This window comes from Ochlerotatus camptorhynchus, unplaced genomic scaffold (genome assembly GCF_037179485.1).
Source record: "Ochlerotatus camptorhynchus isolate MF236.1 unplaced genomic scaffold, CSIRO-AGI_Acam_v1.1 ptg000417l, whole genome shotgun sequence".
In the NCBI taxonomy this organism is placed as follows: domain Eukaryota; kingdom Metazoa; phylum Arthropoda; class Insecta; order Diptera; family Culicidae; genus Ochlerotatus; species Ochlerotatus camptorhynchus.
In genome coordinates, this window is record NW_027040903.1 from 1,400,756 (window position 1) to 1,427,387 (window position 26,632).

Sequence of the window (26,632 nt, forward strand, 5' to 3'; positions counted from 1 at the left end):
TGAAAATCTTCTGGCCGCGTTCGTTTACGCATGTTGTATCGCTGAGTGCCAGTTAAGTAGGCTTTAGTCAAGTTCTTCTTGACAATGTCGTAGATATCTTCGTTTATTTTTTTCTGTTTGTCGGTTCGATCATCGAGTGAATATTCTTCTTTTCGGCGCATCCTCAGATGGTCATCTCCGCTTATTGCGATCTCATGTTTTCTGGTCAAAAAAAACGGTGTCAATCCTGTAGCTGTATTATTAAATACATGCTCGATGTCGGTAACTTTTAAATCCCAGCATCATTGATCCTTCTGGCAATACGTTCGGATAGCGGCGTTAATCGATCGATTTAGTCTCTCTACCGGGTTTCCTTGACTGTGGTGACGAGAAGTGGTCCAGTGTTTAACACCATGTTGAACCAACAACGCCTTGAACTCTTTAGAGAGGAAGGTGCTTGCGTTATCGGTCAACACAATTTCTGGGATTGAGTTTCGAAGAAACCATCCTTCTCGCAGGATCTTACAGAGGTTTCCGGCTTCGATTCGGCGAACTGGGTGCATTTGACACCACTTGCTGAAAAGATCCTGAATCACTAATATATGTATGTTTCCCGCTTTGCTTTTTGGCAGTGGACCTATATAATCCATCGCTATTATCTGCCAAGGGTGGTCGGCTATCTTCTGCTTGCCCATTATAGGTACTGTTGGAACTGTGGCTGGTTTACTCTCTTTACAAATAGTACATTTCTGGATCCATTTCCTAGTGTCCGATGCCATATGCGGCCAATAGTAGCGGAGTTGTAGACGACACAACGTCTTCTCAACCCCTCGATGAAAGCTATTTTCGTGTTCCTGCTCAACAATGCGCTGTCGGTTTCCGGGCGGCGGGATCATCTTCCACTCAAACCTCACATCAAAAGGTTCTTCATCGACCGAGACATACTTCCAAAGCTGTCCGTCTTCGAAACGGAAATCAGAATAGTTCTCCGGCTCTTCTTGTACCTTCTGAATCAGGTCTTCGTATGATGATGTACCTAGCCTAGAAGCTTGCACAGCGCAGATGCTGCGAGACAACGCGTCCGGTACGATGTTATCAATTCCTCGTCGGTGTACGATCGTCATGTCCAGATGTTGCAGATCGAGACTCCAGCGACTTAATCTGGACGATGGTCGACACTTATTGTTCCGGATGTACTGGAGCGCTGAGGCATCTGTCACTAGCGTGAAGTGACTACCTTCGATATACCCTCGGAATTTTTCCACAGCTATAAGCACCGCTAGTGCTTCTTTTTCCGTTGCCGAATAGTTTTGTTGAGCTGCATTCAGCTTCTGGGATACGAAACTAATTACCTTTTCTGACCCTTCTTGCATTTGAGTTAGCACTCCGGCTACTGCTCGATCACTCGCATCCGTTTGTACTATAAATTCCTGTTCAAAATCGGGGTTGGTGAGAATCGGGGCTGCAATTAGCCTTTCTTTGGTGATCCGAAATGCCTCGTCTGCTTCCTTAGTCCATCGTATTATCTTCGGTTTCCCGGCGAGAAGATCTGATAACGGAGGTGTTATGGTGCTGAAGTCCGGTATAAAACGCCGGTAATAATTTGCCATTCCGAGAAAGCGTCGGACATGTCGGATGGTCTTGGGAGCGTCGAAATCTAGGATTCCTTGCACTTTTGAAGGGTCAGGTCTGAGCCCATCAGAGGACAATAGATATCCCAGAAACGGAACTTCGGATCTACAGAATCTAGATTTTTCAATGTTTATCGATAAATTGACGTTTTTCAGCCTCTTCGCCACCTCTTCCAACAACCGAATATGATCTTCGAACCTGTCACTGGCCACAATGATGTCGTCCAAATAAACAAACACCCAGGGCTCCAGTTCTCCAGAACCAAGGATCTTATCCATTAATCTGGATAAGGTGGCCGGGCTGTTAGTTAGGCCAAATGGGAGGCGTGTATACTGAAACATGCCTCGTCCTTGGATACAAAACGCGGTGAGAGGTTTTGATTTTTCACTCAACGGTACCTGAAGAAATGCGTCCTTTAGATCTATTGTACTTAGGTATCTAGTTTTTCCCAAACGTCCCAATATTCGACCGATATGTGCCAGGGGATAACTGTCTCGCTTGGTTCTAGCGTTTAGCTTACGTGCGTCCAGGCATAAGCGTACAGTTCCGTTGGGTTTCTTAATTGGGACCGCATTTAGCGCCCAATCGGAATTAGACTCTTCAGTTACTCCAAGTTGAAGTAATCTATCGATCTCCTCGTTTAAAGCCTTGTGTATAGCGGGAGAATACGGGAAAGGGGAAACTCTTACCGGTGGTGAATCTTTAAATTCATCCTTTAGTTCTATCTTATGTTGGGTCAGCGAGGTTACCTCAAGCTGACCGGACATAGCTAGTTTGTACTTCTGCTTAACGTTATCTACTGCCGCTATCTGTTCGGAGCTAAGCTCAACAAAATCAGAAGGGTTACTATCAGTGCATTCATCGACATCCACTAGAAAAATGGTTTCCTCACCTTTTCTTATGTGGAGGTCAAAGGCAAGAAAGAAGTCCATGCCAGCGATACACTCCACTGGTAGGTCTTCAACAATAGTGGTCTCTAAAACTTTGATTTCATCTCTGAACCGAAACGGTAGATAAATACTGCCAACAACCTTTAGTGCGTCTCCAGAGGCACTAGTGAGTTTCAAGTTACTCGGAAATATTTTGGTTTTAGGACCCCTCCATAGAGAAACGATTTCTGTGGAAACAAGTGTTTTTACACTACCACAATCTAAAAGTGTACGAATGGAACGACCAAAAACTGTTGGTTTGATATACGGCCGATTATCGTTGATAACTGCCAACACTGTAGAAATGGGAATATCTTCATTGGTCTCTTCTTGAGAGTCGGATACTTTTTCATATCCACACGCCGTCAAAATGTCGTCTATTGATGAATTTATTGAATCGTCTGCCTCCTGGCAAACGGTTATTTCGAAGGATCCTTGTCCTTCTGACGCTGGCCGTTTTTTGAACAATACGGACAGCGGTGTGTTGGGAAACCCTGAAATCCACACACTTGGCAATGTATCTTGTACTGTTGCGAGTAGTGGTCTGTCAGATGCTGCTGACTACGGCAGTTGAAACAAACGAACTTATCGTTCAGTGGCACATGAGACCGTAGTTGGGCTTCCACTCCTTTACTAACGTCTTTTATCGCAGAGCCATCCTGAGACTCCGAATCGCTGGAACTCTTTTTCTCCGGCTTTTTGTTTCCATAAGATTTTCCTTCCTGATTAGGATGTTGTTGATCCTTTTTGAACGGTTGTTTGGTCGCTGGGTTGTTAGAGCTAGGTTCCTGATTCGGTCGACTTGTCATAAATTTCCGTTGGTTTGAATATTTCTGAAACTCCTGTGGCGTTTGTCCACATTTGCGGTTATAGTTGTTCGAAAATGATGGCTTTCCGTCAGCTTGTATCGCATTTGTTTGCGCATTGTTTTGGGGTTTCGAGAAGAGGTATGTGTTAGTGGCGTCAATCTCTTGTCCTGCCATCTGTAGTTCGAACAGGTCTAAAAACTCTCGGCCTATAAGAGCTCTTTTGTAGTCTGGGCGCAGATTTCGCCGCACCGCTTGTGCAATGTCCTCCTCTGATACTGGTTTTGCCAAACTTTTAAACTTCCTTTCAACGTCCAAGAAAAACTCCAGAAAACTTTCGTTCCTCTGCTGTCTTCTTTGATGAATTTCTAACAGTACGAAGTGGTCTAGGTCGGGATGCCGAAATGTGGCTTTGAGGCTTTCAATAAGTTCTGAATAGGTTGTGAACCTGTGTTTATTACTCATAAATCACATCTTTGCCTTTCCTGTAAGTAAGTTACCGAATGACCTCAACAACTCCGGTTCGGAAATCAGCTCTGATTGCGTCCAATCATTCACTTCCCATAGGAAAGTATTTAGACCTGCCCCTCTGTCTTCTCCCGCATATCGCATTGGCCATTTAACGACAGGAATGGTTTTCATTCGATTTGCAACAGGTATGAAATCCACATCCTGATAGGGATTTAAATGAAGAGTAGGAACAGGGGTGTTGCATCTAGGATTAATATTAGGGTAGTGGTTCGGATTCAACGGATGTATGTTAAATCCCCTAGTTATATATGGATTCAGGTTCGGAGTAGGTATCGGGATATTGTTTGACCGCGGATCAGGTCTTAAAAGATCGTCCGGGTGAAAATCAGATCTATACTGAACTGAATTTGCAAAACGGTTCGGGGTGGGTTCTCTCGGAGGCCATCCAGCATAGGGGTTAACCGTTGGATTAGGATGGTCATGAGAGTAAAAGGAGTTCAAGTGAATCGGATGATGATTTGAAGGTTGACTAGTATATTGATCAAAATGTATGTGCGGGTTATTCACCTGGGTTGGTTGAGTTACCGAAGCATCATATGGATTGGACCATTGAGATGAAACCGGAGGAACATCTCGTGAAAATGTGGAAGAGTTCCGATTAGGTTGCGGTTGAGTTACCGGAAAATCATATGGATTGGACCATTGGGATGAAACTGTAGCAACACCTGGTACGAATTCGGATGCGTTACGATTCACTTGCGGTTGAGTTAGAGGATTGGACCATTGCGATGAAACCGGAGGGCCGCTCAGTACAGATGTGGATGGATTATGCTCTGGTTGTGGTAGCCTAACATTAGAGCTGTATGCTCGCTGGTCCTCTCGAGAATTGCTAATAAACTGCGATCCGGATCCTGGTACACCGCTTACGCTAACCGAACTCACTGGATTCACCACACTGGCTGGAACCGAAGTATTCACTCCCGTAGATCGCGACAGATCCAATAAATTATCTGGTAAATCACGTATCGTGTCGAACCGAACTTGCCTAGCTTGTTGTACACGCGACGCGACATGATACCGTGGTGTTGACCACGTAATATTCAAAGCACTATCTGAAGCGGTAGTGACAGTCGATGTATTCACGGTTGGCATAAAACTGGTAAACGATGTTGAACTTGAATTTATACATAAGTTCTGTAAAAGTGGCTCAATTTCCGGGGCTATGTGTAAGGTTGGACCAGAAAGAGCTTGTGTTACCACCGGCGATATTGTCCGCGATGTGAGAACCGACGTCATCACGAGAGCCGATTTTGTCGCCACTGGCTGACCCAATGTATTTAAATCTTGAGTCTGTTCTGCCTGAGCAGCTAAGCTAGCCGCTCCCTGTAATTCCTCAGAAACTGAGTCAGAAACTGATAATGGTGAGTGAATGGCATTTTCATTAAAGTGTGTCAAATACGTTTGAACCACCTTTGAAAAAATCCAATTGGCATCATTAGCACGCCTATTAACGCCATATGTTCGTTTGAAAAGTTTCAAACGATGATAAAGATGCAGGAGAGCAGTCTTGGACATCAATGGATCAAAAGTATTAGCTTCTATTTCATTCCACACAAGCTCTAATCTTTCTCTACACTCCAACATTTCACTTTCAGGATTACGGTTGTATGAAAAAATACGAACGAGCCCATCCGCTTCTTCTCGCAAAGCATTCTTGAGTTTTCTGCGGTTAACACTAAGGCTTCGTTCTTTTCCCACTAGCATATTCCTAATCTCAAGTTCAAAACCAACCTCATCATTGGTCAAATAAACGACACACATCCCCGTCTGATATTCTCTATCCATACTTATGATAGAAATTGTTTGCCCACCGAACTGAAGTCAACAAAAATTGTCTACTTATGTGACCAAAGTTTGTGGTCTGCAAAAAAAAACCTTGTTACGCTTGCAAAAAAAATAGTAGTGTAATAAGAACGGTGCACCTGCACACGCTATATCTGGTAAGTAAGGGATAGAAACGGAGATCAGAAAAACAACTATTGTGTGGCTCAGTATACCTTTTCCCTATACATTGGGTCTACGCTTAAACGACATGCAAAAAAATAAACCTATTGATCGAAATGCGTGCTCTATATTTCAGCCTATTATCCGAGAAGTTCAAGGCCGATCGTGAGCGTGCCTTTTGCTTGAAAGTGTTAGCTGAAAAAAAAAAACAATTTCCTGATAGCAAGTGCTATATCACAGAACAGAAGGGGAAGTGCAAACAAATCGGTGAATCAAAAAGTGCTCGTTTTTCTGCTCAACGAGCGATGTGATGTGGTAGCGTTCCACATGGGCTTTCTATGTGCACTCACACTATCATAGCATGCTGCCTATCTTAACTGCAGGCCGAAGATGCCTTCTACCGCTAGGTGCGCTAGTGTTCGCAAATGACCAGTGGAGCCACTTTCTGATTCGAAGTTCCACTCCTGTGGCTATATTCTTTCTCTTGAATGATCACTATCTGTGGGTGCAATGGATCGTGCCCAATCACACGTTTCTGTATCGAATGGAAGAAACCAATTTCGATGTTGAGAAAGATAATTTTTTTAAACGGTGATCAAACACAGGAAAGATTTCCCTTCAACCAAACGAAAAATTAACTCTCGAATCGATCTAAAGTGGACTTTTTCGTTGGAGCGCCAAATATAACATTAAGAAGGTAGCATGCAACTTACCTTTTTCCCTCAGGGGCTGCCTACTCTGTCGATCGGGAGGTTACGTTGGGCCCGCGCCGTCGCTCGCTGCTCTCTGCGTCGTCGCAGGCGTCGGGGCAATTGCGGCAGGGATTCTCCTAGGAATCCTGCGAGCACACGTGGTTAGGCGTATTTCTTTTGGTTGCGGCACACTTTTCGGACAGAGGTACGAAATTTGATTTCACCACTCGCGCACTAATGTGGACCGTACTAACGGCCTGTTATTTTCCGGCTTCTCGGACCAACACTAGGAGCTCGAAGGAGGCAATTATTCACTCCTTCGGCTACCACACAACCGACGGACACTCGCGAACTTAGGACTGTGCACCAGCTCGGTGGCAAATACTACGCACGCCACGTGTAGGTTTCGGCACACTTCGTCCGAACACCAGAGTTATGCACCACCGAGACTGGTTTCTGGATCTTCTGGCCAGGTTACAGGCCGTTTCACTCGCCACACTCGGCGTCAAACACGCGGAAGGCAAAAATCCGTATTATACTTTCTAACACTCGACTGAATAATTTTGCGCGTCCGTACGGTCACAAGGTTTTCCACAAAAGACCCCTCCTCAAGCGGTCGAGAGCCTATTTATCTCCTCCCTCGCTCGCAATGGGAGGACTGAACTTCCTTCCACACACGTTTGCCAACCGTTGAGAAGGGGTGGTAGTCGTCTACTCGAGCAGTTTTGGTAGCGGACGGCGCTCAAATAGGCGAGTTTATTTTAAATATTCTAACAATTTCTAGATCTAGCTCCTATCTTACAAACAATTACAATAACAAGTATATTTTAATTTAATGGGACATGCTCTAATGTTACAACGGATACGTATTATCCGGTTGTGAAAATGTCGACGTTGCGTTTTCTTCTCTCGCTTGCCAATCAGAAGAATTGGCATGTGCACCAGATGGACGTTAAATGCGCGTTTTTAACGGTGCATTAGATAAAGAAGTTTTCATGCTCCAACCGTCTGGCTTTGAGCGGGGATGATCGCTAGTGTGTAGACTTAACAAACCCATAACAATCTTTGTGAAAGTGGAACGAACGTTTCGATGAGTTCATGAGCTGTATGAAGTTCAATAGGAGTGAAAAGGACTATTGCTGGTATTTTTGGTCAGTGAACGATGTAGTGATGTACGTAGTGGTCTATGTCGATGATATTCTTATCATTGAGCTAAAGCAAAGGCTGTTTCAACATTTAACGTGATCGGAAGAGAGGTGTGATGATCATCCAGCAGAAGGTGTATGTGAAGAGCGTTCTTGAGCGGTTCGGTATGATTAACTGTAAACCGTCTATGATTCTGATCGAGCCGCACTTAAAACTGGAGAAAAGGCAAGACGCTAAGCAGTTCACTAGCAAACCATACAGGGAACTGATTGGTTGCCTCATGTACTTGATGGCTACCCATCAAACATTGAGCGCTGAATAAGAGCTTATTCATGCAAAAATATGCTCCTTCAGCTAATTAATGGATTATTCAGCTTTTAATCAACTCCAATTGTTTGGTGGGTACGTCAAGGCCGAACATCTGTGCTGCGATGAATTATTTCGCCGGGTTTCAATGTTGTGCTAAGGATGAGCACTGGGTGCACCTAAAGCGGGTGCTACGATATCTAAGAGGTACTATGGACTATCAACTTGTGTATCGACAGCATGATTCTCCGGAAGGGCTTCTGGCATTTGCGGATGCAGATTGGAGTAACGACCCCAATGATCAACGTTCTGTATTGGGATTCGTCATCAAGCTACACGGATCAACGGTTGCGTGGGCAACGAAGAAACAATCGTCGGTAGCTCTGTTGACTACAGAAGCAGAATTAATGGCTCTTTGCTTGGCTAGCTGTGAGCTTATCTGGGTAGCCAACTTACTTCGATCGATTGGTTGTGACATCCAAGAACCACTGACGGTCTACGAAGACAATCATCCATGCATTGCGTTGACAACGGAACCTCGCAAGCAGAAGCGAATGAAGCACGTGGAGATCCAGCATTTCTTCGTAAGGGAACTCATCGAAAAAGGTAAATGACGTCTCGAATATGTACCAACTGAATATCAACTAGCTGACGTGATTACCAAAGGGCTGCCTTCATCAAGGTTTCGCGTACTTCTACTGGGATTATTGAATTAAGAGGGGATGTTAAGAGTGTAATTTGGGTTTATACCAATTAACAATTACCCAGTTTCTGATAAGCGTGTAGAATAGAAACGTCAAAATAAACTATAAGTTTGCATCGAATGTGAAACGAATCACACGCGTTATTTAATCGCTCTCCGAAACGTCATATGTATGAAAAGAAAGATCTTTCATCGGATTTCTTTATTGAGTTTAGCAATGTTTAATGTTTGTTAAAATACACAACAGATTCTTATTGCATAAAAATGTATGAAACCGCGTGAGAACCGATTGATCGAGATTGATAAATTCACATACTTTAACATTTGAAAACGTTTGGACTCTGATAACTCATGTAATTTTAGCATGCTAGGGTCAACATTTTTGTGTTTTAATGTTTCTGGATTTACACCAAAAGTAAGTATAAGTAATGTATAATGATATTATAAATGCTTTGGCCCGCCAGCTTATATGGATTCTATCATTTGGCCCGCAAGTTCGAAAGCGTTTGGGCAGGCCTGGTATAGAATATTCTATTTCCATCGATTTCCGTCCTGCTCGGTTTTCCAGCTTTCTAACTCCGAACGAAAATATACTCAGCTGGGTTGTTATTTTAAGTGAAATGCTACTCAAACGAACATCATCCTGCCGGTGGGATCAAAATTAACGAACAACTCCGTGTCATTCCGATTTCCGTCATGGAATCAACTGTGCTTCTGTTTTGCAAGCAGTTCTACTTTCACCTCCCACTCACTGGAAGCGTTCAGTCAAATCAAACTCTGGTTGAAACATTTATTTAGCTTTATTCCCCTTAGCATTTTCCTGCTCATAGCGTCGGAGTGACCCAACACATGCTGAGCAGTAATCCGCACGCGATGGTCAGTAATCCGTAATTGAATGACGGAAATGATGCTTTACGTTTTTTCATCTGCTCACCAACAGTAAATTATATTCATTTATTCCAACAACTTTGACTAAATTGTGTGTGCAAAAAGTTGGACCCTATTTAGGCCAACCGTAAAGCTTTTGAATTGATGGGGGCTGCTGCTTGCACACGCTAGCGCAGCATTAGCTTGGAAAAGAACCGGTAATGCAAGAGTGTTTAAAAGTTTTCCGTTCCCATGATAAAGATGCTCGTAAATTTTTTGGAAGAAAAATACGGACTAAGTGAAATTTCATTTCAATTGAACGACGGGTAATATTAAAGCCTAGTATGAAGACGATGATATCATGAAGGTACGACAAAGATGGTTATAAGATATGCGTACTGAACTTGTGTCGATGATGCAGATAACTTGGGACAGTGGAAATTTACAATTTTTCGGAAACCGGAATCAGTTCAAAAGTACATTTACTGCAACTCAAACTTTGAGATAACATTTTATGATTTTTTTATATCTGGAAGATCGAGATGATTTGGAAATTGCCATCAAACCGTAATGTTGACCTGCTTTATTTGTGTTAATGTGGCTTGTCACATAAATTGTACTTTTCAGAGCCGATCACTTCATTCGAGCAGTTTTTAAATCATTCATAACTAGAACTTTGAATAAAAATCGTAATTTAGCCAGATTGAACAAATCATATGATTTCGGTTAAGTTGTTTTCTTATATGGTAAATGATTGTTCAAATTAAGAAAATGTGAAAATCATTATTAATATTTTTGTAAGTTCAAATATTGCTACGAAATCGGTGCAAAATTTCGTTTCTCAACCGCAACTTTTGGCTTTTAACCGTGAATTTCCTCTTTTCCTACAGATAACCTATCAAAGCCTTAAATGATTCATCGAAGGTGTAGTTTAATGCTCTTGTATTAATAGGTTCTATATACATTTTTCAATGATTCACATAACTGGTTGCGATAAAGTGAGCGAGAACAGCAAGAGCACGAGCAAAGCCTCTTGGCCTTACGAAGCCTGAGTGCAGCAAGGATACATTGGAAAGAGGATTTTCAAATAAGACATGTTGTAAAGTAATCCATTTCCCATAAACCAAACCGAATCGAATGATTTTCAAAACTTCAATCCGAGAAAATTGATTTCCTAGCCCTTCCCATCCTTATCATTTTTTTCTCTCCTACCGGGAAGTGAAAGTGAAAAAATTTGAATGAGTTCGTTCGTACTATTTCCTCCATAGTTGGTTGAGGTGGCCTGTGTATCGGCTTGTGTCAGTTTTTGGAATTTTATCTTGCCTAAGGCGATTTGTGAGGGAATAGGATATTTTGTTTGCTGGACGGAAGAAGTAGAAAAACTTTGAAAACATTGATGAGTTGTACAGGCGATGATCGAGTTAGGATTAGGATTTCGTTTATTTCGTTTCGTTTGGGTATCTTTACCTCGTTCGGGATGTTCGGTAAATGTTTATCAATGGCGAAACTCTTCCCAAAGTGGATTCGTTTCGGGAAATAGCTTTCTGTTTTGTTTTTCTGTTGCTTGATATAGCTGAGTAGAGTAAATAGTGAAAGTATATAATGACGACGAATGGTTGCTTCTTTCGATTACAATAGCCAGCGGAATCTGGGAGGTGGGAGTCCAAGGGGAAAAAACATACTTCACTTTCACACCAGACAAGTGGATTTCTTGTCGTGATGGTGCAACTTAACGATTCAAAGAATGATTCGTGCCTGGTTGGGTGAGTCAACAACCTACAGTACTCAGAATCAACATCATACAACAGAAATGATCAGCCAACCACAGAAAGTTTACATCAATTTCAGGATGGATAGGTTTCCTTTGAAGGTTTTACTATACCACAGCCTATAGGCGATGACGATGACACATGCAAAATAGATAAAGGATCTGAGCTTGTATGAAACTCATCTCATACAAACCGGCTCTTGCGTAGCTCAAAATCAATAATCATAATTTAAAACCTGAATTTTTCCACCAAAAGTGAGATCGTACCCTTCCCATGTGGTATGCGGATAATGCGGTCAGGTAGTGGTCAATGTGGTCCTGGGTTCTTAATGTGATTTTTTTGTTTATTAATTTATTTGATAAGGCTCAACCGAATTAACTTTACAGAGCCGAGGATTCTTGGTCACTATACAATAGATCTTAAAACTATAGTCAAAAGGTACAACACAATAAACACTTTATCTTCCGCTATCCAAAAAGCCTCCTCCATCAGAACTGGAGCCGCTTCCAGTGGTTTCATTATATGGCAAATTGTTGTACGCCAACGAGGGTCAGAGCGCGTCCATTGCAGCAATGGACGCAAAACGTGGTCAGCACTCACACACTCATCACGAAACGGTTGCTTTCCAAAGTCGACGACGCATCGACCGAAAGAACTGCTGATGAAGAACAATGAGGAGGACCACACAATGGTTGCTGCCGAGAAAACAGACGATCGCGTAGCACACATCGAGAGTGGCCTGCTTTTGTCGACAGCCGAGTGAACACTGACTTAATGTGATTGACAGTGAGCATATTTTCGAGTTCTCCTGTAATTTTATGTGTCGCATGATGAGTTTTGATTCTAGTTTGAAACTGGCTACTCTCTCGTGGGCAATGCTCGAAAAATTTCAAAAACTCAAACCTCACAAAATTCAACTGCAGAAAACTCACCGAGGAGTTTTCAGTTTAAAAAATTAATTGCTGTATATTTTGGCGTCACACACCACTGCGTCCTAGCAAGAAGTACGGTCGACTTGTTTCGCGCTCCGTTAATTTGGAAGTTTTCTCGCTATTATCTGACGTAAATAATCAGTTTTTCTCGCTTAGTGATTCCTGGCATAATTCCCGATAAATTTATCAAAAAGTGAGTTTTTTCTGAGAAGAAAGTGTGTTTTCGGCATCATCGAAAATTGGTTTTGCGATTGGCAATTCGCCAATCATTTTGCGCACCATCGGTGCGTGGTCACGCATACCTGTGCACACGGATCATCGTCATCGAGTGTCAGTATCTGCCTCCACATTCAAACCGCTCATCCATCATCGTGTGTGCAGCTGAGTGCCGAGCTTCATACAAGCACACATCAACGAAGACCGCCCGCACACGCGGATCGAAGATCATCAAAGCTGCGCGTCGCTCCGCTGCTGCTGTGTAAACGCTCGGTGATAGTAGCATAGGATTATCAGATAAGTTTTTGTTCTTGTTTCTTTCTTTCTCCCATCTGTTAAATTTTAAGTTTGTGTTTCTGTGTTAGTATTTTTTTCTTCGTGTATTGTGTCCGAGTAATTTTGATTATCGTTGCAGTGGTAGAGCGTTTTTCGCTCCCACTAGTACGGCAAAATGGACATTTTGTCGGAAGACGAAATGGACGTTTTGTCGGAAGACGACACCACTTTGCCACGCGATAGCAAGAAGGGTCGAAAACGGCTGTCATCCCAGAAATCAGATGATGCCATCCCTGCTTCGTCATCTCAGTCTGGTAATGGACAGGGACAGATAAGCCCCCGATCGCGAGCCTACCCAGAAGACTCGACTGGCCCATGGGTTGTTTACTTTCAGCCCAAAAAGAAACCTTTGAATGTAATGCAAATTACTAATGATCTGACGAAGCGGTTCTCGGCCATGACCGAAATCTCGAAGGTGAGGTACAATAAACTTCGTGTTGTCGTGTCTAACCTGAAACAAGCTAACGAGATTGCTGCCTCCCAGCTCTTTACACTCGAGTATAGAGTGTACATCCCAGCTCGTAATGTGGAGATCGAAGGTGTGGTCACCGAAGCGAGTCTGACCCCCGAGATCTTGGCGAAGCAAGCGGTTGGCCGTTTCAAGAATCCCTTGCTTCCCACGGTTGAGATACTGGAAGTCCAGAAGCTGAACTCAGTATCTTTCAGCGAGGGTAAAAAGAGCTTTACCCCCACAGACTCGTTTCGGGTGACCTTTTCTGGTTCAGCCCTTCCTCACTACATCGAGTTGGGAAAACTTCGGCTACCTGTGCGTTTGTTTGTTCCTCGGGTCATGAACTGCCAAAACTGCAAACAGTTGGGACATACGGCCTCTCACTGTGGTAGCAAGGCACGCTGTTCCAAATGCGGGGAGAAGCACGAGGATGGCGCCTGCACAGTCACTGCACCAAAATGCGTGTACTGTAAGGGAACTCCTCATGGTCTCTCATCGTGCCCGGCGTACAAACAACGCGGGGAGAAACTAGAACGCTCTCTTAAGGAGCGTTCCAGGCAGTCTTTTGCAGCAATGCTAAAAACAGCCACACCATCAACCAACGACAAAAATCCCTTTGCTGTTTTGTCTGATGACGAATCTGACTCTGACTTGGCTGAGGAGGGAGTTTCTTTCAGTTTTCCGGAAGGTTCTGCACGGAAACGAAAACGCATCGGTTCGCGGAAAGTTGCAGATAAGGAACCCCAAATCAGCTTGCCCAAATCAAGGAGTGATGGAAAAAAGGAAGTTTCAACTCCTCCTGGTTTCCGCAGAACTGATTATAACCAGAATTTTCCATCTCTCCCGGGGACATCAAAAACCCCTGATGGCCCATTTTTAAGAACAGAAGCCCCTTCTTCATCCGGGTTGTTCTCATTTGATAAAATTGTGGACGATATTCTCAAGTACCTCAATATTTCTGATCCTCTCAAAAGCATTGTTCTGGCAATGCTTCCTTCTGTGAAGACCCTCTTGAAGCAATTGACATTGAAGTGGCCCCTCATTGCAGCAATCATTTCCTTCGATGGATAATTTTCCAAACGAGGTCGGGGATTTGATCACTGTTCTACAGTGGAATTGTCGAAGTCTCATTCCTAAATTAGATTCTTTTAAGTTTTTAATTCACAATAATGATTGTGATGCATTTGCTGTTTGTGAAACTTGGCTCTCTTCAGATATCGATCTTTCTTTTTATGATTTTAACATTATTCGACTGGATCGTGAGGATTCGCGTGGAGGAGGAGTACTTTTGGGGATCAAAAAGTGCCATTCCTTCTATAGAGTGAATCTTCCACAATTTCCAGGTATTGAAGTTGTCGCATGTCAGGCTTTTGTTAAAGGCAAGAGCCTTTGTATTGCTTCTGTTTATATTCCTCCTAGAGCCGTTGTTAATCGCAAACAACTTTCAGATATCTGTTCGGTACTTCCTGCTCCACGGTTGATTATGGGAGATTTGAATTCCCACGGTACAGGCTGGGGGGAACTGTATGATGACAACCGTTCTACTTTGATATATGACCTCTGCGACAGCTTTAATATGACAATTCTTAACAATGGAGAAGTAACACGTTTGGCTGGCTCATCCTCGAATGGAAGTAGATTAGACCTCACACTTTGCTCTAGCTCAGTATCGTTGGATTGCACGTGGAATGTGATCCAAGATCCCCACGGTAGTGATCACTTGCCGATCAAAGTTTTAGTTGCCAGTGGGTTCAATCCGTCGGAACCCGTTAACGTCGCGTACGATCTTACCCGTAATATCGATTGGACAAAGTTCAAGAATATGATAGAAGATGCCCTAACGCCGGTAGAAGGGCTTCCACCGTTGGAGGAATATAACTTCCTCTCCAATCTGATCTTGGACAGCGCGCTTCAAGCTCAAACTCGGCCGGTTCCAGGAACGACTTTCCGTAGGAAACTTCCTTCCCCTTGGTGGGACCAGCAATGCACTGAGGTTTATCGTAAAAAGTTCGACGCGTTTAAGCTTTTCCGGAAACGTGGAACACCCGTACATTTCGAAGCGTACTCGGCTCTTGAACTCGAACTCAAGAGCCTCATCAAAGCCAAGAAACGTGGATACTGGCGGCAATTCGTGGACGGATTATCGCGCGAAACGTCGATGAATACGCTTTGGAATGCGGCGCGAAGGATGCGTAACCGGTCTTCAAACAACGAGAGCGAGGAGTACTCCGATAGTTGGATTCTCAAGTTCACGCGAAAAGTATGTCCTGATTCTGTGCCGGCACATATGATTCCTCGCGAAACGACGAATTCGGTAGACGAGATCAGCCAGCCTTTTTCAATGCTGGAGCTCTCACTCGCGCTCCTTTCGTGTGGCAAGTCGGCTCCGGGGGCTGATAGAATCAAGTTCAACTTGTTGAAGAACCTCCCAGACGTCGCTAAGAAGCGCATGTTGAACTTGTTTGGTCAGTTCCTGGAGCTCAATATTGTTCCGGATGATTGGAGGCAAGTGAGGGTTATAGCCATTAAAAAGCCTGGAAAACCCGCTTCAGATCATAACTCGTATCGTCCCATCGCGATGTTATCGTGCATTCGAAAATTGTTGGAGAAAATGATCCTTTTTCGCTTGGACAAATGGGTTGAGACGAACCACCTACTCTCAGATACTCAATTTGGTTTCCGTAGGGGCAAGGGAACGAACGACTGTCTCGCGTTGCTTTCCACTGAAATTCAGTTGGCTTTTGCTAATAAAGAGCAAATGGCTTCTGTCTTCTTGGATATTAAGGGGGCTTTTGATTCAGTATCGGTTGAAGTCCTTTCAGACAAACTCCACGCTTGTGGCCTTTCTCCATTAATTAATAACTTTTTGTACAATTTGCTGTCAGAGAAACATATGAGCTTTTCTCATGGAAACTCTACAGCTTCACGATTTAGCTATATGGGTCTCCCCCAGGGCTCATGTTTAAGCCCCCTTCTGTATAATTTCTACGTCAGAGAAATTGACAATTGTCTAAGGGACAACTTGCAGATGACGGAGTAGTGTCTATGACAGGACCCAGAGAGGCCGACCTGCAAGGACCCTTACAGGATACCTTAGACAATTTGTCTACTTGGGCTATCCAGCTAGGTATCGAATTCTCCGCGGAGAAAACTGAGTTGGTCGTTTTTTCTAGGAAGCATAGCCCAGCACAACCAAAGCTTCAACTTTTGGGTAAACCGATCACCCATTCTATGTCCTTCAAATATCTTGGGGTCTGGTTCGATTCAAAATGCACCTGGAGATCCCACATTGAGTATCTGAAGCGGAAATGCCAACAAAGGATCAATTTTCTCCGAACAATTACCGGAACGTGGTAGGAAGCCCAGTGTTTGCTTCTCCGACTTCGACAGTTCTGTTCATTTTGATTTATCAATGACGCAAGAGATTCGCGGAATCCCAGAGCATCATCGTTCCATGATTGCTCCGTCAATTTTCGCTGCAAAGTTTGGCCAAGTTGATTCCGCAAGATCGTTCTTCACAGATGGATCACTAATAGAGTTAACGAATTTCATAGCGCCTCTCGAATGCTTCAAGCTCCTTGTTCCGTATATGTTGCTGAACTGGCGGCAATATACTATACGCTAGAAACGATCGCCTCACTTGCACCAGATCACTATTTTATTTTTACGGATAGTCTCAGTTCTGTCGAGGCTATTCGATCCATGAGGCCGGTAAAGCACTCCTCGTATTTTCTCATGAAAATACGAGAGCTTCTGAGTGCTTTATCTTTAAGATCTTTTGTCATCACCTTTGCATGGGTCCCATCTCATTGCTCGATTCCGGGCAATGAGATGGCTGACTCACTTGCTAAGGTGGGCGCTATGGAAGGCGATATTTACGATCGACAAATCGCCTACGACGAATTTTTCTTCATTTATCGTCAACAGTCCCTCGCCAGCTGGCAAAATAAATGGAGTGAAGGGAGTTTGGGACGATGGTTATATTCAATCATCCCTAAGGTGTCGAAGTGTCCTTGGTTCAAGGGGTTGGATGTGGGTCGAGACTTCATTCGTATGATGTCTCGCCTCATGTCCAATCACTACTCGTTAAACGCTCACTTGTTCCGTGTTGAGCTGGGGGACAGTAATCTCTGTGAATGTGGACAAGGTTACCAGGACGCAGATCACATTATTTGGTCATGTGCTGAGCACCGTGGAGTCAGATCTGAGTTGTACGATTCCCTTCGGGCTCTAGGTAGACAACCTAATGTTCCAGTTCGGGACATTTTGGCTAGACGCGATCTGGAGTTTATGCAACTCATATATGTTTTCTTGAAGAATATTAACCATAGATTGAAAGTTTGATTAACCTTGTGTTTAGTTTGTATTTTGTATGTGTGTGTGTATTTTTTTTTGTAGATTTGTTTCTGTAATAATTGTATAATTACAGAGTTGATATAACGTCGATAGGATTAAGTATATGTTTTTGAAATAGTGAAATTTTTTAATCATAAATCATATTCCAAATATCCTTTTCCCTCTCTCGATCCAAACAATTGTCACCCACTAACCTCGAGAAGACCGCGAGTAATCGGTTCCAATCCTTTAATTTTAGATTTAAGACATTTATAGTGTATAAAGAAAATGATAACTTGGCTCTGTAAAGTTTATTCGATTGAGCCTGTACAAATAAAGTAATTAACAAAAAAAAGACTGAATAGAGTTCGTATTGTCCGTACAATCAATTTTTTTGACGGTACCACGGTACTCTCACTTTCAACTGGCGTGTAATAGTACGTTCAGACTACAGAGTTATAACATATTATAGTGCTATCTTGATGGTGGTTTCTGTGTTGCAATTATTTGACAACCGTTATAACATGTTATAACTCTCCAGTCTGGACAGCGTTTAAATGATGTTTAACGCGAACCGAATTTCACGAATTATAGGCACTATTCGTGAACTGACTATACGATGACACTTTGACCGGCACCAAGAATCCATCTCGAATGACCATTTAACGTGTACGAAAAAGAAACTTATTTGGTCCGGTCTTAGTGTAGGAGAATGAGTTTTCTTTATTGCTCGCTTCAATATCCGACAGAGATATAGGAGTGGATGCATACGATTTGCTTGTTTATTTGTAACTAACTGATCTGACTCTTGTGTACTGGTTATATGAGGTGTACAGAGAATAGCTATGAGTAAAACTCTACAAACATCCGAACGTTCGTTCGCCCGATCATTCGGAACGATGATAAGAAGAGATAACAGCGATTTATCGAGAGATATGTCCCTACTCTAGTACTGCACGGTTATAGAGTGCATGGGGTTTAAAAGGTAAATTCAATTTTAGCCTATTTCAATTCTGAACACAATGTTTCAGGCTAATTTTACCAGCTATATACGACAGCACAGTTTACGCGGGTAAACCGTGGGATTCCCAAGCACCAGATCCAACATTCATTCGGCTATGGTGGCTTACATTTAGTTCATCCTTTTCCTTATGCTTGTTGACGGTATTCTATCTTGAGGCAATTTATCTTTTTTAAAGGACTTAATAATACCTATAATGTTGAAAACGAAAGTTAAGCATGAACACAAAACTTTATTGGGAAATCTTGTGAACGTCAGGGGAGTTGAACCTATGTCTACGCTTATTCATGGAGGGGGAGGGGGAATCAGAAATCATGCTTTTTATGCCCACGGATCGCCCCTATGTGTACCTTTCTCTGCAAGATAGGGGAAAAACATAGGTAACTCAATACCAAGAAAGGGGAATCCTAAAAGTAAGCAATAACTTTCTAGGACTCCACTGTCATTCGCATGAAATCACGCGGTCACAGCTCGTCTTCATAATTAAGGACTAGAAACCAAAAAGTGGAAACGATTAGCTTTTCCATTACTTCAGGCGTGGGCTAGATCTACTCTTTCATAGGGCGGTGCCTTCGGTATCTTATATCTCCCTCGGGGAACGTAGAGTGACTGTCTATTGTTGCCTCATTCGGGATACTATAGCCTTAATTACGGCTATAATAAGCGTGGCGTGTTTATGATTTAATTAAGTGTTTGTGCCGGCCAGTAAATGACGTTGTTAATGGTGATGACGGAAATTCTTCAGAAGGAATCCAGTCAATGGTTGCCATGTTGCTAGCTGAAATAAGATGGGGGTTTGTTACTTCCTATTCTGTTTGGAAATTCAATTTCTTGGAACCGTGCGATGTAGAAATTTCAAAAGTTTTTTTTTCTGGCTATAGGAATCCTGGAAGTGATGATTGTGAGCGGAGTGTTAATTGCGCAAATAACTTTTACTGACTGGCCTTGGAAGTTGTTTTCGTATGAAATCCTGTGGGCATGTCAGTAAGGTATACTTTTATGGCTTTCAATAACTCTGTATTTGGTGATAATTCCAACCGTTCATGATTCAATGTCTGAAACAACAAGCTATTCTTCTTCTTCTTTTTCGCATATCAAGCTTATTGCTTATCGCATATTAGCTTATTGCGTGCTCTCAACTTAGAGCTCTAAATGCACTTCCACAGTTATTAATTGAGAGCTTTCGATGCCAATACCAATGCTTTAATTATATTGTGTGGCAAGTACAATGATATTCTATGCCCGGGGAAGTCGAGAAAATTTCCAACCCGAAAGATTCCCTCGACCGGACGGGGAATCGAACCCGCTGCCTCCGGCTTGGTAATAGCGTGCCTTTAGTGTCTAGGCAATGAGGCCCCCAGCTCTACAAATATACAAAAGGATGCGCGAAAACCAAATTTGCTCTCTCATTGAATTCCAATTACATAAATCCGAACGAAACAGCTACGAATGCATCTATGCATAGAACATGTTCTCCAGAGTGCTCTGGCCATGACCCGAACAACAACAACCTGAGCGAACATATAATACCACATAAGCTAGACCATCGCGGCCGCAATGAATAGGTCAGTTATATTGCACACATTTTCCAATCGATTTCCCGTTGCTTGTTGTTATTAATATTGTTATTATCATTGGCACACTATGGGCAGCGCTGAACCGTGAAGTGGTATGTATCTCATTGATGATTCTGGCCACGGCGCTTGGATTTCATTCGTTGCAATAACAGTATATGCACTTTGCAATGGGACCACTTAAAGCTAGTTCGATCCATGCATCGAGTATAACTAGGGGAAGTGTGTCAGTTATGACACTAGTACTCCCCATATGACCTAAATCAAATGCTAATTAAGTTTTTCCAAATGTTTCAACGTAGGCATGCAGAACAGCATTGATACCAACATCATGCGAAATCAATTTTGAGTTTAATTGTTATCTTGAGGACCTCTAGTGCCATAACTGGTACACTTCCCTATTCACTAGTCGAAATTCATACTTTAATGGTGGTAAGCTCCAACCGGTATTATCCTCGGATTAAATCCCGATAAAAACTGCCCGGCTGTTTGATGTCGACATCAGAGTTAATCAACGCGACACTATGCAAACACTTTGCAGATCATCTAAACAGGGACGGTATTCAAAGTTAATCCGACTTTAACTATATATTTAGTAGTACTTCTGCGTGAAGTCAAGGATTTACATAGTTGAGGATGCTAATTTAAAATAACAGACTAAAGTGGTAATTTTGATACGATATATGAAGTATAGAGTTGATAGTTCCGTTAGAGTACGGCAGTGTGAAGATTGTATATAGAGAATAGAAAGCGAGCAAGGATACCTTTTTTAGGAAGGTACAAATCGGTTTGATCATCTCTCTTTACCAAACTCCCCCGTTGGAGAGGGATGATGAGGGTTATTCCCCCCGGCACCACTGGCAAAAAGAGATGATCGCCGACTCGCTCATGTACCGACGATGTGTTTGAAACAGTTCTATCGATTTTACCGCACTCAAGTTGTTATCTGAAGGATGGCATCCAGTCGTAGGTTTGGAAATTGCAGCTATTGTTACCTCTACCTTGAGTAACATACACTGGTCACCCAGAGTGATGCCTCATAGCTTCAACCAGCTCTCGACTATCTGGCTGAACAAGTGGAAGTGATTTGACAGACGTGGTGTATGGATGAAGATTTCCGTTAAGGTCCAAACGCAATATGGGCGGAAGTGGAACGGAAACGGGAAGTTTGTCAGTTGTCACAAATGACATCAAGCTCATTGCAATCCGTAAAAGGGCCTCCACGCATCCGTAAAGTAGTGTGATCCGAGGGTTGTTGCAGTTGTACTTCAATTAAAGTTTTTTTTTTTTTTCGCTAACATGAATATATTCCTGATCAGGGTAACATGGTTGTTTTGCTGCTAAAACCTTATGGTACGAAGGATATAATTGCGCATTTCTCAATCTTGCACCCTTTCAAATGTTGATGTATTGAGATTTTGTCAAATCCTGTTCAATAATCAAAGCTAACGCTTCCGAGTCAGAGAATGGAACTATTTCCGGAAGTTTCGATGATTTCCAGGATTTTAAAATTTTTGTCGCACTAGTTGGGGAAGTTTGTGTGGCTTCTTTAACAATAGAAGCAGCATCATTTTGCCCAGTTGAACGCAATGACATTTGTGCAGCATAGGTCAACTCATCAGCATTATAAGCTGAGCGAAGCACCACTGTTATACGTCTTTTCACACAGTCTGAGGTTTTGACAAACGCTTTAATTATTTTGTGTGTAACATTGGACGTTGATGGAATGTTTTTAAGGATATGTTGCGGTAAACAAAATGGTTTGTCAAAATAAGCAACGTTATTTTCCAGAACTCTAGCCATTGTGTGGTTATTCCTCTGCCACAGCTAACTGAAATATTTGCAAATGTTATCCCAGTAATTTTCAATCTCTGACATAACATTAACAAGTTCTGCATCTATTTCAAGACATCGTGTTATTTCTGCAACCAAAAAACCCAATTTGGTTTTTTGTCACCTTCCGCATTTTTCAAAGCAGAAACACCTGACGATAATCCATTTCTCCTGCAGATACTGATAGAACATTTTAGTATAATATAAGTTAATAATGTGTTACCATATTAATGTTATTGGAAAGCATTCAAATTATGCTGAACGCCAGAATAGAAGAAAATATCTGAAGAATGATTATACATAATATATTTACCGGATAGTTAAGAAGTTATTTCGGCTGAATTTAAGAAAACTTAGAGCACTTCACAAAAAACACTTCCGAGCACTGAAAGCTCCTTCCAAAGTGACCTTCAAGCCGTGGTTTTACAAACAGCATTGTACTATCGGAGATAATTGAACAAGTGTGCGTGAGATGCTTTTTATACACATCAAACTAAACCAATAAAAATCTAAACAAAACTTGCCAGTACATGGTGGTTCGGTAATGAGCACTTTTTCCAGCTGGGAAATCTTCGCTCAGTTTTGTGATCATCTTAGAAACTGACAGACCGACCAGAAAAGTATGGCGACATGCTTCTGTCATAGCTTTTTGCAATGGGTGCAGCAAACTCTATTTAACCTTTTGCAAACATGGCATCACTGTTGTGTGAAATGGTTGTACATTTGATTTCGTATTTCATTAACTCAAGAGATGTATTTTTCTTTTTTTTTGTATTCATGGCAAACCTTACGGGAAAGAAAATTGAATAGCTGAATGTTGCCATTTAATTTTGATCCCTTCTTAAAATAGCTGTTACTTTTCCGGATGTAGTCCGATGTAGACAACTTTGGCATGATTTTGCAGTATTTTTGTTGTACTTTCAAATGTGAGTTGTTTAATCTGCCACCCTTTGCCACCTTATGAAATATTTGAGTTCAAAAATAGGCTAATTTTATTGAAAAATCCCAAATATCTCCAAGTATATAGGAAACAGCGAGAAACAATATTCTACAAAAACATGTATTTTAACAATACAAAGAAGTCATTAGGACATTGCAAACCGGTAAAAATTACATAGAAAAAGTTATGGTAAAAAAATATGATTTAAGGGGCACGTCCACAAAAAAACGCTTTATAGATCAATTGAGCAAAAAGATAAAAGGTTCATATATTCAGCAAAGTTGTTTGTATTTACATATTGTACAACTTTGTTGAATACACAAACCTTCTATCTCAACTTTAAAAAAAAGTGAGTGTTGGATCCCACTTTTATGGGGATTGATCACAAAATGGCTGCCGTCAAAAGATTGCGCCAATTATGCCTTAAAACTTCTCTGAAGACACTATATACCTAAAGTCAAAGGATTTTGCGTAATCTCACACGATCAGGTTTTTGGCCGTTTGGACCACCGTTTGGTCTAACAATGGCGACACTCGTTTCCGGGTTGCAAGAGCCGTCATCGATAGTCGCTTACTGTACGGTCTTGAGATGACGTGCATCGCCACCGAAAAGCTTGTGCAAATACTAGCAAGGGAGAACAGCCCATAATGCACCCCTGGGGTAAAATGCCCACTTATAGAAAAACAGCGATAACTTTTCCTCAGATGCATTTTCCGGGTAACGGATTGTGTTTGTTTTCAACTAGAGGTTTCACAATTGATTCTTGATCATAAAATCATATTTTGACCTACTGATTCCCTTAGAAAATAGCATTTTGTGCAAAATATGATACAGTTGTTAAAATCGTCGACTTCAAATTAAGCTTTTAACAGCATATATCGCAAAAAATTGAACTAATTCACTTTTCGTATTTTTTTAGATGTTTTACTTAATGAATCACAGCTTAACACTCTATTGCGACCTTATTTCTGATGTAACATAAAGGAATAATCATCAGGCGTCAGATCACCATGAATCAGGCGTTTTGCCCCGCTATCATATTGGAACCAATTTATAAAATACCTTGAAAATCATGAAAATGCATCGTTCTATAGTTCGAAATCACTTGATCTTCGTAGAAAACATGGTAATGAACCAAACACCATTACTTTCTTCTTGATTTTAGCTTCCATACGCCAGCAATTGACGATTTTGCTTAAACGGTGCGTTTTGCACCATCCTACCCCACCAACTTTCAACACCTACGTTCGGATTGTCTCCGGTCTTCTTTCGTCAACGCCCGCCAATGCCGCATGCATCGAAGTGGGTATTCTGCCCTTCCGTCATCGTATAACCGCAGCAATTGCAACGAAAGCCGCGGCCTTTAAGGAAATGACAGGATCTTTCTGCTGGATGAGGGGAACAGACTCCTCCACATAACTGCCAATTCGGAGCTCCACCCAATGGCCAAGGTCCACTGGTACGGAGACAAAAGTTGGCGCATACCTCCACCAAAAATCGAGAGTCGGATAAAGAGCAGGTTCAAGGCTGGAGATAACTCTGCAGCGCTGAAGAGAACAGTAGCCGAACTGCTAGGCTCGAACTACCCAATCCATGCCCACATATACATGGACGGATCACTTTCCCGAGCCGGAGTCGAAATTTGAGTAGCCGGAATTTCAGCACCGATGAGTAGCAGCCTCCGCCGAAGCTGCGGCCATCTTTGTTGCCGTTACAACACCCTCGGACCGGCCCATACTTGTGCTATCCGATTCGTACAGCGTGATACAAGCCCTTACATCAGAGACCCGGACTCACCTCACCTCAAACTCGGCCTACGCATTCTAAATTCGGCCTAACGCATTGAAACGCCATTGAATTCACTTCGGCCTATCGGATGAAGACAAAAATTGATTCGGTCGAAGCGCTTCTTTTGTTTCTTGAGAACAATGCGTGTAAACAATCATATCACTCGTTCTCATTGACTTCGTTTGGTAGCTTTTGAACTATAGTATCGTACCAAACGCATAACTGACTTGTAAATCTGACATCCTGGATTTATTTGATGATTTCTGCTTAGTAGGCCCAAAGTAGTTGTCTACCCTAGTAGGTAATATCGAGAAGTGCTTTTTAAATTTATTGTAGCTTTAGGTAGCAATAACACCTCGTTCGGCAAAAAGAAAATAGATTCGGTAAAAGAGTATGATGCAGACTGAACATAAATTGATGAATTACCATTATGGGAAGTGATACTGCTAGATGAATCAACCACATTCCCCACGATTCCAAAATAGCCTATCCGCTGTCACGATCCTGAAATCATTCCTCATACCCACCGAAAGCAGTGGACTATGGGTCAAAGGCTGCCAAAACCCTAAAAATTAAAGCATTTATTTTTTCTTTAAGATTCAATTTATCCGAGCTTTCTGAGCACCTTGATGATATAAATGCAATTTAAGAATATTCCATTGAATTCTGATTTTCTTACACCATTTTGAATAGAACACCTGATTTTTCATGACTAGTTGTTGTATGCATTTAATTATTTCTAGATAGAGCTGGAATCAGGGCGAAACAGCTTTTGTAAACAATGACTTCTCTCGATGATATCTCGAAAGTCATGACTTTCCCTAGCAAATCGACATCACCATCGAGTAGAGGAAGACTTCCCCTACCCAATGAATATGTTGGGTTGTGTTAGCGTGCCTTGAATTCCTAGAAATCGACGAGAGAAGTCATTGTTTACAGAGGCTGTTACACCCTAATTCCAGCTCTATCTAGATTTATCAGCATTTTACGGCTTTATTGGGTGCACTGTCAGGAATGGTTCCTTGAGAAAAATTGTTCATAATTGTATTAAGCGCACCTGTATTGATTTGAAAATCAGTGCCAACATTTCAAAGGGGCGTAATTGCTTTTGTAAACAATGACTTTAGCCGTCAATTTCTCGAGAATGAAATCTTACCTCTCCAAAATGACAATGCTAACTGGTAGAGGAAACATTTCTCTACCTGCTGGTGTCATTATTTTTCATGAGTGAGCTTTTATTCACGAGAAATCGACGGCTAAAGCCATTGTTTACACATGCAATTACGCCCCTTTGAAATGTTGGCACTGAAATACCTAAAAACGTCATGTGAATTCGAAAGCTTATAACAAGAGCTTCAAGATGGAGTAGGTATTGATTAGCGAAAGTATGCGATAGACTGTTTAGTAGAATACCAAACTTCAACTAACCATGGAAAATCATTTACATTCATTTCGTGCATTCATTTACACTTTTTTCATCAACAGAATTACGAAAAAATGATTTGGGAATCTTTTATAGGTTTTATAATTAGCTACAACTTTCGTCAATAACTCAAATCTGTATATCTTATGCACGATGAACCAGAGCGAACAGAACCCACCATTGTTTTTCAGTGAATGTATTTTACATTCACTGAAAAACAATAACAAGTTCTGCTCTAGTTCATCATGAATAATTGAGTCGTTTTTTAGCTGACCTTTAAAACATAATTGTTTTCGGAATTCTGTTGATGAAAAAAGTTAGAGGTAAATTAACCAAACCCACCACGAGTATGTTTTTCCAAATACTCTGAAAATAACGAATAATGTTTTGGAATAAATTAAACTAAATTCTGGAACACGCAAAAATTGGTCAACTTCAAATTGGTGTAGGGTAAACGCTCCTATAGTTGCTGTAAGTT